Source organism: Pleurodeles waltl, chromosome 4_2 (genome assembly GCF_031143425.1).
Source record: "Pleurodeles waltl isolate 20211129_DDA chromosome 4_2, aPleWal1.hap1.20221129, whole genome shotgun sequence".
In the NCBI taxonomy this organism is placed as follows: domain Eukaryota; kingdom Metazoa; phylum Chordata; class Amphibia; order Caudata; family Salamandridae; genus Pleurodeles; species Pleurodeles waltl.
In genome coordinates, this window is record NC_090443.1 from 967,947,047 (window position 1) to 967,954,419 (window position 7,373).

Genomic DNA, 7,373 nt, shown 5'->3' on the forward strand with positions numbered 1-7,373 from the left:
GGGCCGTTTAATACTGCACGACAGGCTGCAATGTCAGGCCTGAGACATGTTTTTTTAATGCAAATTCACTCCTTGTGAGAAAGCAGAATGAGAAAGTGGAATGCCATCACTCACAGGGAATTTAGCTAATGGCTGAAGTGGGTTGAACCTCTGTCCCATGCAAGAGACCAATGAATGAAGAGAGCTGGCCCAGCCCCTACAAGTAAAGTATATTACACATAGGGCCATATTCATACTCTGTTTGCGCAGGATTTGTGTCGTTTTTTTTTACGCAAATTCGACGCAAAACGAACTCCATATTTATACTTTGGCGTTAGACGCGTCTAGCGCCAAAGTTCATGGAGTTTGCGTAATTTTTTAGCGTGGACACCTACCTTGCGTTAATGATATGCAAGGTAGGCGTTCCCGTCTAAAAAATTACTCCCAGGCCTGTGCGCCTTATTTACACTCCCGTGCAAAAATGACGCACAGGAGTGGGCGGGTCAAAAAAAATTACGTCTAGCCACGTTAGTGCCATTTTTTAATGCCTGCTCAGGGCAGGCATTAAGGGACCTGTGGGCTTGGAAGGAGCCCAGAGGTGCCCTCCCATGCCCCTAGGGACACCCCCTGCCACCCTTGCCCACCCCAGGAGGACGCCCAAGGATGGAGGGACCCACCCCTGGGACATTAAGGTAAGTGCTGGTAAGTATTTTTTTTCTTTTTTTTTGTGGCATAGGGGGGCCTGATTTGTGCCCCCCTACATGCCACTATGCCCAATGGCCATGCCCAGGGGACAAAAGTCCCCTGGGCATGGCCATTGGGCAAGGGGGCATGACCTGTCTTTGCTAAGACAGGAGTCATGTTAATGGCGTCTGGGCGTCAAAAACAAATGGCGCAAATTGGGTTGAGGCGATAATTTTGCCTCAGCCTGACTTGCCCCATTTTTTGACGCCCAAGCTCCATTTTCCCCTATGCCGGCACTGCCTGGTGTGTGTCATTTTTTTTTACGCACACCACTCCGCAGCGCCGGCGAACGCCGGCTAACGTCATTGAATAAATACGGCGCCCGCATGGCGCTTCAGAATGGCATTAGCCGGCGTTAATTTTTTTGACGCACAACTGCGTTGGCGCAGTTGTGCGTCGAAAAGTATAAATATGGCCCATAGAGTTTTAATTACATTGCAACATCTTGGATAGAGCTAGACCTAAAAAACACACAGTTGCTTCTATCTAAACAGGTTGTTTTTTCAATTCATTTTGACATCAATTACAAAAGGGCACAATTCAACTCAATTGTATGGAGTTTCGTAAAATGTTGTGAAGCAACCCTGCTGTGATAATGCTGGTGTTTTTAAACGTTTCAGCATGAATCAGTGGGTCTCATCATGACCTGGCGCAAGTTACAGAGGCAATAAACCTTACTTCAGAATATGGAGAAATGACATCCTTTCTTTTAAATAGTAATTGGTGTGGAAATATTCAAGGATAAACCACAGTTAACGTTTAATGACAGGGCCGTAGGGTCAAGGCCACCTTATAGCTGCCCTGAACACTCCTGGAAGAAACAGAATAGTTTTGTCCAGAATAGACACTGGACAATCTGATAAGAGCAGCTGGTAGTAGTGCGGAAAAAGACCTACTCCAAAAAGACCTGGGCGTGAGACGACTCTATAGACCTTCATTTTGTCAGGCCTTACAATTGATCCCAAACCGCGATGGCCGTTTGTTAGCTAATATCTGCTCTGTTCTATGTTTTTTTTACCCTGTCCAGCATGGACACCACGCCTCTCATTCCAGTGACGTACAAAGAAATGGCGAGGCATTCTGCGCCAGTTAAGTGTTTGGTTTGCTGGCGGCAGATCTTAGGTGGGGCGTGGCCACAGAACAAATATTTACATATTTTCTCGCAGGGCCAACAACTTTTTTCCTTTGTTTCTATGTGTAAATTGTCAATACTGTCTTTCGTTAGTACCCTCAGATCTCTGACTTCTTGCCATTCTACTAGAAGTGAATATGGTAAAAAAAACAACAACAAAACAAAACGAACAAGTCCTAATAGAAGTGGGTGTTACTTAACTCTACCCTTATGAATTTGAGCACTTATGTTCAAATCACAGTTCTTTACTATTTGTCTTGAAGGTTTTTCTGAAAGAGAAGCCACCTATTTATGTATGAACAATAGTATTAAAGCATTTTTAAGGACCTATATTCTAGATTTTATTACTGCTGATCATAACAATTTTATAATAGAAAGTGGGTTATAAATATGTTGTGTTGGTATTGTTATTGATATTATGCTAGCAGATGGTTTAGTAAAACACAATGGGGTACAGTGAAGCACATTCTTTGCTGAAGACTGTACAATTTTGGCTTGGTTTGAAAGCCGAGAGGTTTTAGTCTAGGTTACTTTTATTCTAGATTTGCTGGTAACCAGTATTCTTTATGAGAAGTTGGCTTTCCAGGGATAAATCCATGATTACAATGTGCTTAACATGTTCAGCAAAACAGACATGCATAGAGTGAGGTAGTGGACCCGAGACCCACTGTAGGGAAATGCCTCCTTGGCATGGTTACCCCGTGACTTTTTTGCCTTTGCTGATGCTATGTTTTGAATTGAAAGTGTGCTGAGGCCTGCTAACCAGGCCCCAGCACCAGTGTTCTTTCCCTAACCTGTACTTTTGTTTACACAATTGGCACACCCTGGCATCCAGGTAAGTCCCTTGTAACTGGTACCCCTGGTACCAAGGGCCCTGATGCCAGGGAAGGTCTCTAAGGGCTGCAGCATATCTTATGCCACCCTGGGGACCCCTCACTCAGCACAGACACACTGCTTGCCAGATTGTGTGTGCTGGTGAGGACAAAACGAGTAAGTCGACATGGCACTCCCCTCAGGGTGCCATGCCAACCTCCCACTGCCTATGCAGTATAGATAAGTCACCCCTCTAGCAGGCCTTACAGCCCTAAGGCAGGGTGCACTATACCATGGGTGAGGGCACCAGTGCATGAGCACTGTGCCCCTACAGTGTCTAAGCCAAACCTTAGACATTGTAAGTGCAGGGTAGCCATAAGAGTATATGGTCTGGGAGTCTGTCAAACACGAACTCCACAGCACCATAATGGCTACACTGAAAACTGGGAAGTTTGGTATCAAACTTCTCAGCACAATAAATGCACACTGATGCCAGTCTACATTTTATTGTGAAATACACCCCAGAGGGCACCTTAGAGGTGCCCCCTGAAACCTTAACCAACTACCTGTGTAGGCTGACTGGTTTTAGCAGCCTGCCACACTCGAGACATGTTGCTGGCCACATGGGGAGAGTGCCTTTGTCACTCTGTGGCTAGTAACAAAGCCTGCACTGGGTGGAGATGCTATCACCTCCCCCAGGCAGGAGCTGTAACACCTGGCGGTGAGCCTCAAAGGCTCACCCCCTTTGTTCCAGCACCACAGGGCATTCCAGCTAGTGGAGTTGCCCGCCCCCTCCGACCATGGCCCCACTTTTGGCGGCAAGGCCGGAGGAGATAATGAGAAAAACAAGGAGGAGTCACTGACCAGTCAGGACAGCCCCTAAGGCAACCTGAGCTGAAGTGACTCTGACTTTTAGGAATCCTCCATCTTACAGATGGAGGATCCCCCCAATAGGGATAGGAATGTGACCCCCTCCCCTTGGGAGGAGGCACAAAGAGGGTGTAGCCACCCTCAGGGCTAGTAGCCATTGGCTACTGCCCTCCCTGACCTAAACACAACCCTAAATTCTGTATTTAGGGGCTCCCCTGAACCTAGGAACTCAGATTCCTGCAACCTAAGAAGAAGAGGACTGCTGAGCTGAAAAACCCTGCAGAGAAGACGGAGACACCAACTGCCTTTGCCCCAGCTCTAGCGGCCTGTCTCCCCCCTTCGGAAGAAAACTTCTCCAGCGACGCTTTCCCCAGGACCAGCGACCTCTGAAATCCTCAGAGGACTGCCCTGCTCTAAAAGGACCAAGAAACTCCTGAGAACAGCGGCCCTGTTCACTCAAGACTGCAACTTTGTTTCCAAAGGAGCAACTTTAAAATGACTGCGTTTCCCGCCAGAAGCGTGAGACTTGCAACCCTGCACCCGGCGACCCCGACTCGACTGGTGAAGAAACATCACTTCAGGGAGGACTCCCCGGCGACTCCAAGACTGTGAGTAATCAAAGTTGTCCCCCCTGAGCCGCCACAGCTACGCCTGCAGAGGGAATCCCAAGGCACCCCCTGACCGCGACTGCCTGACTCTCAGATCCCGACGCCTGGAAAAGACCCTGCACCCGCAGCCCCCAGGACCTGAAGGATCGGAACTCCAGTGCAGGAGTGAGCCCCAGGAGGCCCTCTCCCTTGCCCAGGTGGTGGCTACCCCGAGGAGCCCCCCCCTTTCCTGCCTGCACCGCTGAAGAGACCCCTTGGTCTCCCATTGATTCCTATTACAAACCCAGCGCTTGTTCGCACACTGCACCCGGCCGCCCCCGCGCTGCTGAGGGTGTACTTTCTGTGTGGACTTGTGTCCCCCCCGGTGCCTACAAAACCCGCCTGGTCTGCCCTCCGAAGACGCGGGTACTTACCTGCTGGCAGACTGGAACCGGGGCACCCCCTTCTCCATTGAAGCCTATGCGTTTTGGGCACCACTTTGAACTCTGCACCTGACCGGCCCTGAGCTGCTGGTGTGGTAACTTTAGGGTTGCTCTGAACCCCCAACGGTGGGCTACCTTGGACCCAAATCTGAACCCCGTAGGTGGTTTACTTACCTGCAAGAACTAACAATTATTTACCTCCCCTAGGAACTGTGAAAATTGCACTGTCTAGTTTTACAAGAGCTATATGTGTTTTATTTGAAAAGTATATATGCTATTGTGATTATTCAAAGTTCCTAAAGTACTCACCTGCAATACCTTTCATGCAAAGTATTACATGTAGAATTTGAACCTGTGGTTCTTAAAATAAACTAAGAAAATATATTTTTCTATACAAAAACCTATTGGCCTGGAATTGTCTCTGAGTGTGTGTTCCTCATTTATTGCCTGTGTGTATGTACAACAAATGCTTAACACTACTCCTTTGATAAGCCTACTGCTCGACCACACTACCACAAAATAGAGCATTAGTATTATCTCTTTTTGCCACTATCTTACCTCTAAGGGGAGCCCTTGACTCTGGGCATACTATTCCTTACTCTGAAATAGTGCATACAGAGCCAACTTCCTACACCCACATACTAATGAAACAGACCACACATACGCAAGCAGTATGGGCACTTAAGTGACCACGAACTCGCACACCCAGGGACTTTTATTGACAGGGACACCTGGCTTGTGACATCTGGGTTGGATGTTTGTTGAGTGGGTGTAGTCAATGCCCCTAGGAAGGGGCTGCTACATGACTAGTCCAGTAGATTGGGCCCGACTGGAAACCCAAAGCAGTCCTGGCAGATTTTATCACACCAGTCCCCATTTGCTGCATATGAGCGAACCTCACCAATACAAGGGGAGACTAGGGAGGACCCTCCCTAAGAAAACTTGGAAAAATGGCATAAATGGTGCTTTCTACAACACTTTCTTCATAAAGATGAGCCCAAGTTTCTAAATTTTTACACAAAGCTCAAGGAGGCTTCTCCGTCTCATTAAGTGGTTTGAGCTGGTCAAGTATGCAGAATGGTAAGTTGGCATGGAAGGGAATAGCCAACAAATCCATGTTGGTTGTGGGAGTTGATGATATCATTAGCCCAAATCTTCCACCAAGGCAACAGAGCAAGCTGCTAATAAAAAATGGAAGGTTGAGATCTGCAGAGGAAGATCGACACGAGCTGGCCACAAAGGCTCATGCTGATTTGTGCATCTCTTTTTATCAGCCTCCTCCCAGTGACAGTGAAAGTACCTGTAGGAAAGTAGCCTCTTTCTAGCATGGTAACCCCCATTATTCTGCCTGTTATTAGTGTGTTTGACTGTGTTCATTGGGATCCTGCTAACCAGGACCCCAGTGATTCTGCTCTCTCCCTTCCAACTTGGTAACTGTACATTTTTCCTCCCAAAGTTGGCATACTGGTCCCCCCATGCAAGTCTCTAGTATATGGTATAGGGCATTGGGGTAGCAGGGGATCACTATGGCGTACAGCAGTTATTCTGCCACCCACAGGGAACCCATGCAAAGGGTTCTGCAGGCCTGCCATTGCAGTCTGCTTGAAACAGGTGTATGCACCCGTTTTCGCTACAGGTCACTGCACCAGTTCGCTGTAAGTCACCCCTATGGTAGGCCCTCTCAGCCCAGAGGGTATAATGCAGGTACCTGTGTGTGACGGCACCCCTGCATTAGTAGAGATGCCCCCTCAACCTCCAGGCCCATTTTCCTGGACTTTGGGAGTGCGGGGACGCCATTTTACGCATGTACTCGACATAGGTCACTACCTATGTCCAGCTACATAATAGTAACTCCGAACCTGGGCATGTTTGGTATCAAACATGTCAAAATCATACACCAATACTGTTGCAAGTATTGGAAGTATGATTCCATGCACTCTGGAGGCTCCTAAGAGGACCCCCCGAATTGCTACCACTAGTCTTACATGGTTTTCCGGGCAGTACAAGCTGCTGCTACCGCTCAGACTGGTTTCTGCTCTCCTGCTGCTTGATTTGATCAAACCCAAGAAGGTGGAACAAAGGATTTCCTTTGGGAGAGGAAGGTAACACCCACTTCCTTTGGAAATAGGTTTTACTGGCTTGGGAGGGGTAGCCTCCCCAAGCTACTTGTATGCTTTGAAGGGCACATTTGGTGCCCTCCGTGCATAAAAAAGTTCCCACCAGTTCAGGGAGGGACCCACAGTCCATGGTCTGGTGCGAAACTGGACAATGGAAAGAGGAGTGATCACTCCCCTGTCCATGCTCAGTGCTCCTCCCTGGGTTCTGCCATCTTGTTTCCAAGGTTGTCAGGGAACTCAGGAGCAACTTAGTGGCCAGGTCATGCTGCTGACGTCAGAGCCCCCTGCTGATAGGTGCTTGCCTGGCTAGGTGACCAATCCCCCTTTCAGGGCTATGTAGGGTCTCTCTCTTGGGTGGGTCCTCAGCTTCGGCTTGCAAGATTCCAGTAGGACTCCTCTGCAACCTCCACTTCGGCTTCTGGACTTCGGAACTGCGACTGCAACCTTCAGGACTTGACAACCTGCCTCCAAGAAGAAGACCTCTTCTACAACATTGTTTCCAGGGCTCCTGCCAGCAACTGCAATATTTCCAACGGCTGTGCATCCACTGAGGGCAGCGTGTTTTCAGTCTGCACTAAGACAAAAAAGGAATCTCCCTTGGAGTGAAGGAGTCACTCCTCTGCATCCGCAGGCACCTGTTGCAATGACAACTGGCTGCGTAGATCTCCTTTCCTCCTGAGCTGCGTGG

The 7,373-nt window shown here is 48.6% G+C and overlaps 1 pseudogene; it reads left to right on the forward strand.

Moving 5' to 3' along the window:
- The first annotated feature begins 2,086 nt into the window (after positions 1-2,086).
- On the forward strand, positions 2,087-2,141 carry LOC138294336 (U7 small nuclear RNA; annotated as a pseudogene).
- The last annotated feature ends 5,232 nt before the right edge of the window (positions 2,142-7,373 follow it).